The sequence below is a fragment of the Heterocephalus glaber genome, unplaced genomic scaffold (assembly GCF_053883595.1).
Source record: "Heterocephalus glaber isolate CG9 unplaced genomic scaffold, H.glaber_assembly_v1.0 deba00001613, whole genome shotgun sequence".
In the NCBI taxonomy this organism is placed as follows: Eukaryota; Metazoa; Chordata; class Mammalia; order Rodentia; family Bathyergidae; genus Heterocephalus; species Heterocephalus glaber.
The window spans coordinates 30,817,236-30,824,589 of NW_028258384.1; the positions used below are offsets into that span (position 1 = coordinate 30,817,236).

The window sequence follows — 7,354 nt, forward strand, 5'->3', positions numbered from 1 at the left end:
AGTGAGATAAAGGTGAGTCTGTGGGAGGCTGCAGCCAGCACCCCTGCCCTGTGCTCTTACACCTCCACCCACAGGCGACCCATGTCCAGGTGTCCCTCAGTAGTCCACAGCTGTGCTGTGTCCCCACCAGGTTGCCAGGCTCCATGCTGCCAGTGTAGACATGAAAGTTGCTAAGATAGCCCTTCCCACTGCTCTGCAGCATCTGCCAAGCTGCCTCTCCACTTGCCCCCTACTCCACCACTCCAGACCCAGTTTCCAGCATCTCTTCCTCACAGTCCTGGGTGAGCCACATTGGGTTTATCTCTGTATTTGATGAAAACAAGCTGTTGCATTACCACAGTGCCTGTATTGGTGAAACAACATACAAGCAAGAAGCTTTCAGCCTCAATGGTGAAAATTTTTCATGTCAGAGACAGAGAATTCTTCCAGTTCTTTATATCATTCCTTCTATTCTAGACAGAAGATACCAAAAAGTTGCAATCAAAGATCTCTTCATCTTATTGATAAAGTCATTAATAAGCCAAAATGTCGGTCAATGTCAACCATAGCATTTCTGACCAGTTCTATTACTGGAAGGTGCCATATCTGATTGCCAAGTTTGAGGGAAATGGAAATGGAATCAAGACAGTTATAGTCATCATGGTAGATGTTGCAAAGGTGCTTATTTGGCCTCCAACATATCCCACCAAATACTTTGCTTGTGATCTGGGAGGACAGACACAATTTGATATAAAGAATGACCAATACATTGACAATGGATCTCATGAGGCAAATGAGCAGCAAGACATGTCGGGTGGATTCATTAAAAAATTTGTTCTCATCGCTACTTGGCCTTTTGGCTAGAATGAAGTGTAAAAAATTTGTTCTCTGTTTTGAATGTGAAAATCCTGAAGCAGATCTGTATGTGAACTTAAAGAAGCACACAACAGGTAATTCTTGTAAGGCCTGTGGCTTTTGAGACATGCTTGACACACACCTTAAACTTTGCACATTCATTCTCAAAAACTCACCACAGAATAGTAACTGTGGTACAGGAAAGAAAAAAAAGGAAAAAAAAAATAGAAAGGGCAAAGACAAGGAAAATGGCTCCATATCCAGCAGCGAGACACCATCTTCACCACCCCCAGGTGAAATCTGTCCAGAAGAAGAAGAGGAAGAAGAAGGAGGAGAAGGAGAAGGAAGATTGGGGTGAGGATATAACTGAGGAAGCTCAGAGTGCAAAATAGATGAAATCAGTGACCATACAAAAGTCCTGACACTCAGTCATGATTTGGATAGAATCATAGAAGAGCACATGAATATCCTGTTTGATTTTGTTAAGAAAAAGAAGACAGGAGGAGAAAAATGGTGGAGCAGAGTGTCAGCTACTCAGCTTCTCCAGGACAAAGTATCTACAGTGCGGAAAACAATAGTGTGGAAAGGAATCAAAGTGAGTCGAGGGTACTTGGGAACCACAAGGGAACTGACAGAGGAAAAGAAAATGGGATTAAGTAATACAGAAGAAATAGAGCATTGCAGAGGAAAAATCATGTGGCGCTGCGGACAGGAGGCAAAGTGAAAAATAACAACTTCTCATGGAGAAACAGAGATCTGCACCAGGACCAAGGGACTCTTATGCAGTTGGATACAGCAAGGAAGAACATGAGACAGTGTTTCCTGGCTTTACAGAGTCAACAGTTCATGAATGACTAGATACAAATGCCCAAGAAGAGTCTGCCAAGTTCGCAGAGTGGGTGAGGGAAGGACAGTCACAGAAGATTGCAGGCAGTTGGAGAGCACACTGGGGAAATCCCACTGAAAGGCAGGGACTGGGTGATCACAGACTTGGCTCCTGTGATTAAAAGCCAGTTTTAGCCTGAGCCACACAGGAAAGGAAGCTCACAATAGTGGCTTGTTCCCACTGTAAGTGGACCTCTATAACCAGCACTGTTCTGGCCACAGACTGCCACCTTATATTTCCAGGGAGAATAAAGACACATCTTACCTGGAGCTCTGCTCCCTAACATGAGCCTGAGGAAAGGAGTCATGTGTCCTACACAATAGAAAATTTTCTTTCAGTATTCTTTATTTGTTGTATTATTTTTTCATTTTGTATTTTTATTGTACTTTCAATTTTTTTGGTTTTTATTCTTTGCTGTTTTCCTCCTCCTATACATTATCCACCACACTTTTATCCCATTATTTTACACTATTCTGTTTTATAAGTGTGTCTGTGTATCTGTTCTTTGCCTACACTTACTTTTCTTTTTCCTCCCAATATAAGTAATAGAGGGTGAGGGAACCCTCCCCAGTTCATTTATATGCCTTCCTACTTTTACCCATATCTCTTCACCTGAACTCTTTCTCCTGTGTTTTATGCATTCTCAATTTTACTTTTCTCTCCTCTCCCCTTTTTAAATTTTCTCCCTTTAATTTTCTCTAATTTTGTACACAGTTTTCCCTGTTATCCCTCTCTAAATATATAACAACATACCCTTAACATCAGTAGGACCTGCCCCAATTTCCATACCACAGAGCAGAGGCCTTAACATTTTTTTTTCTATTTCTCTTCTCTTCCCCCCTCTGGCATTACCCAATCTCCCAACTCCTTGGGCTTTAAATAACTGATTCTATAAAATTACTGGTGAATGCAGTTTTTCATCAGGAGGAGAGACACAGCCATTGCATTTAGTGCATATTAACTATGGATAAAGACTTGAGTTGTTATGATGCTTTACACTATAGCTGTGGATTTCTTCTCTAGACTAATGGGAGACCCAAAACAGGGTCTCATGGTGTGTTATTTCTCAACTAGTCCTCATAGATTCCACAGTAATGGATTAGCCTGTTACTGCTGTAATTGAATTGATTCCATAAGAATAATCCTGATTCAGGGAACAATTGAGTTCCAGTGAACTTGTCACCATCACATCCAGGGAGAGGGACAGCAAGAGTTCCTAACCCAAGAATTCAGACTTGATCAGACTCCAAGAATCTCTGAAACATGGCACAAAGGAGGTCTTGAGTCTGAGTTAACTTCAGTATTGCAGTTGAGGGATCAGAGGAATTACTAGGGTATGAGCACTCAGATTCTCTGGTAAAGACACTACTTGGGAATCACTTATGCAGTGTCTCATTTGACTATTTAATTTATGTTCCTATGGACATCTTATTGGTTTAAGTTTTTGCATGTTTCTTGATTTATTTAGAAATGTGGGGTTATGTTATGTTCCTTTATGATTTCGTGTATTCATGAAGTTATTATTACTCTTGTATATTTGTCCATTGGCTCTGATATAACAGGTGTCTAGGTTCTTCCCTTGCCTCAGCTCTTTCTCTAGTTTCCTCTCCTCAACCCTCCAAGACAATATTATTAACTTATTTCTTTTTTCTTTTTCCAAACACAAAAACTACTCCTCACGATTTCTTTCTTTTTAAAAATAATACATTAAGTTTATTGGTATATTTTAGGTATACAATATGATGATATTCATTGTTGGGAATTTGTACCTTTATATAATCTCTCTTGGTTCTTATTTTTTCCCCATTCCCCTGCCCTCCGTTCAATCCCTCCACCCCTCCCTATTTATAAAGACTATGTTTCTGTTTTTTCTTTTCTCATATTTATTCCTTTCCCTTCTTTTCTTTCCCCTACCCCTCCCACTTCCCCTTCTCCTTTGCAACTTTTCTTCCTATTTCACATTATCTATTATACAATTTGATCTTCATTTACACTTTCAGTTTCTCACACCAGAGAAACTATTTGGTATTTACATGTCTGTCCTATTTATTTCACTTAATATGGCCTCAATGTGCATCCATTTAGGTCCATAAATGTCTCTAGTTTCTCATTCTTTATGGCTGAGTAGTACTCCATTTTTTATTTTAAAAAACCCCACATATTCTTTATCCAGTCACCAGTTGATGGGTATTAGGGATCTTTCCAAGGTTTGGTTATTACAAACTGTGCTGCTATGAACATGGGTGTGCATATATTGCTGTGGTGTGACGCTTTTAATTCTTTTGGGAAGATAACCAGCAGGGGAATAGTTGGGTCAAATAGTACCTCTAATCCTAGCCTTTTGAGGTATCTCCATACTGATTTCCACAGTGATTGCACTAGTATACTCTCCCACCAGCAGTGGAGAAGGGTTTCCTTTTCCACACAACCCTACCAGCATTTGTTATTGGTTGATTTCTTGATAGCAAACATACTTTCTGGAGTGAGGTGGAATCTCAACGTTGTTTTCATTTGCAGCTCTCAAATAACAAGTGATGTTGAACATTTTTTCATATGTGTATTTGCTCTTTCTACTTCTTTGTGTGAGAAATATCTCTTCATTTCAGATACCCATATTTGGACTGGGCCTTTAAATTTGGGAGGTGTAATTTTTTAAAGTTCTTTATAGATTCTAGATAGTAGACCTTTGTCTGAGGAATAGCTGGTGAAATTTTTTTCCCATATTGTGGTTGTCTCTTTACTCTTTTGGTGGTTTCTCTTGCAGTGCAGAAGCTTTTTAATAAGATGAGATCCCAGGTGTTGATTCTTTGTGCTAGTTCACATGTGACTGGGGTTTTGTTCATAAAGTCCTTTCCTATGCCAATGTCTTCAAAAGTTCTACCTAACTTCGCTTCCAGCAGATTTAGTGTTTCTGTTTTAACATTTGGATCTTTGGTCCATTTCCATTTTAGTTTAGTGCATGGTGAGAGATATGGGTCTACTTTTAATCTTTGGCAAGTTGAAACCCAGTTTTTCCAGCATCATTTATTAAAGAGGCTATCTTTCCTCCGGTGAGGCTGGTTGGCTCCTTTGTTAAAGATGAGGTGGCTGAGTGTGTCTGGAGTTGTTTCTGCATCTTCTAATTTGTTCCAATGATTCTCAGGTCTGTTTATTTGCCAGTATCATGCAGTTTTTACCACAGTAGTTTTGTATAGTTTCAAGTTGGGGATTATGATACCCCCTGCCTTGTCTTTGTTGCCCAGAATTGCTTTTGCTATTGTAGGTCTTTTCTGGTTCTGAATGAATTTTTGGATTGTTTTCTCAAGTTCTGTGAAATATGCTATTGGAATTTCAATTGGGTTTAGATTGAATCTATATAGCAGTTTTGGAAGTATACCCATTTTCACTATATTTGTTCTTCCTTCCCAGGAGCAAGGGATGTCTTTTCATTTTCTGATATCCTCTTTGATCTCTTTCTTCAGAGTACTGTAGTTTTCAGAGTAGAGGTCTTTTATTTCTCTGGTTAAATTGATTCCTAGGTATTTCATTTTTTTTGGATGCTATTGTGAAAGGAGTTTTTCTCCAGTTCCTCTCTTAGTGAGTCTGTTGTTTGTGTACAGGAAGGCTATTGATTTTAATGTGTTGACCTTGTATCCAGCTACTCTACTGATTTGCTGATTAAGTCTAGAAGACTTTTGTTGGAGTTCTTATGGTCTTCTATATAGAACATCATGTCATCTGCAAATAATGACTATTTAACTTCTTCATTGCCTGTCTTTATTCCTTTTATTTCTTTCTCTTTACTAACTGCTGTGGCTAATGTTTCCAGAACTATATTGAACAGGAGTGGTGATAGTGGACATCCTTGTCTTGTTCCTGATTTTAGCATAAAGGATTTCAAATTTTGACCATTTATCATGATATTGGCTGTTGGTTTTTCATACATGGTTTTTATCAGGTTGAGGTACAGACCATCTATTCCAATTTTTGTAGGTTTTTTATCATGAATGCATGTTGGATTTTGTTAAATGCTTTTTCTACATCTATTGAGGTGATCACATGGTTTTTGTCCTTGGCTCTATTGATATAGTGTATTACATTAATTGATTTGTGTATGTTGAACCATCCCTGCATCCCTGGGATGAATCCCACTTGGTCAGGGTGTATGATCTTTTTGATGATCTGCATTATTTTGCCAGTATCTTATTGAGGATTTTTGCATCTATATTCATTAGTGAGATTGGCCTATAGTTCTCTTTTTTGGTTGGGTCTTTCTCTGCTTTGGTGATCAAGGCGATGCTTGCTTCCAGGAATGAATTTGGGAGTATTGCTTCCCTTTCAGTTTCATTGAAGAGTTTAAACAGTAGTGGCAGTAGTTCTTCTCTAAATGTCTTGTAGAATTTAGCAGTTCTCAATTTCTTAAATCTACCATACTTAGCTCCCTCTCAGTTACTTCTATCTTTACTATTATAATTCCTTGATCCTCCCTATCCTAAGCCTTTGGCTCTTCCATATCTTACTGACCTCCCTATATGCAAGGTCTGATAACTACATAGCTTATCATAACAACAAAGGGAAGACAGAAGAGGGAATTATTGACTCATCTGACAGAGGAATTGTTTCTGAAGCAGAAAGACTAGATGTAAAACCCATGGGCCCTCTTCTTCTAATTGAAGGTCGTTTTAATGAGATTACACAACAAATTAAGAAATACAGACACTATTTCCTCAGATTCTGCCACAACAGCAAAAAATCTCAGTGGTACTTTCTTCATGGTTTAGAATGTGAGGTGGCAATGCATTAAGCTCAGCTGTTCTCCAAGATCCCACATGTCTTGAAGGAGATGCACGATGCAAACCTTTTAGAAGAGAAGGTCACCATCAGCTGGTTTGAAAAGGCCTCTAAGAAGTAAGTTTCAAAAGAACATGCCAAAGAGATTCATGTCAAAGTGGAACCATTTAAAAAATGGTTGAAAGAGGTAGAGGAAGAAACTTCTAGTGGTAAAGAAGAAGATGAAGATGAGAACATTGAGATGGTATATTTGAAGACTGACAGTGTACAGAAAGTTAAAACTGTGAAGTCTGACCATAAGATCAATGACATTGATATTGATACCATTTGAAAGGATGGCTGCAACCTACTTTTAACAGTACTCAATAATTCTGAAAATTTTTCTCCATTATCAGCCACAAGTGCAACATATATTTACAGAAGCTAAAATGGCTTAACATCATGCTACACTTTATACTAAAAATCTATATCTGTGAGTGGTCTATAATTAAGCCCAGTAGGACATTTAGGGAGTCCAAACACACATCAATGAGCAGATATATTTTGCTTATTTATAGCATGTTTCTTTTGGAAAAACTAGTGGTGGACATGTTTGGATCACATTTATGCAGTTACAAAAATAAAGATTTGATTTTGGTCATTCTTCAGATTTGGGGCTCTGAATGACACTAAGTAATTGGCTCCTGTTTAAAATGTTGCACCATCATTTATCTTGATGGAGTCCTTGGAGCCTGGTAGATGCTACTAAATACTGAGACCATACAGAGGTGTTCAGGTATAAACACAGACTAACTTGGAATTACTTTACCCAGCCATTTAGAAAGATAGTATTTCCAGTGTTTTATTTCCAGTCCCTCAAATTGA

At 38.4% G+C, this 7,354-nt stretch overlaps 1 pseudogene; it reads left to right on the top strand.

Annotated features, from left to right (window-relative positions):
- Nucleotides 1–485: 485 nt before the first annotated feature.
- Nucleotides 486–6,977, top strand: LOC101715411 (eukaryotic translation initiation factor 5-like; annotated as a pseudogene).
- Nucleotides 6,978–7,354: the final 377 nt, after the last annotated feature.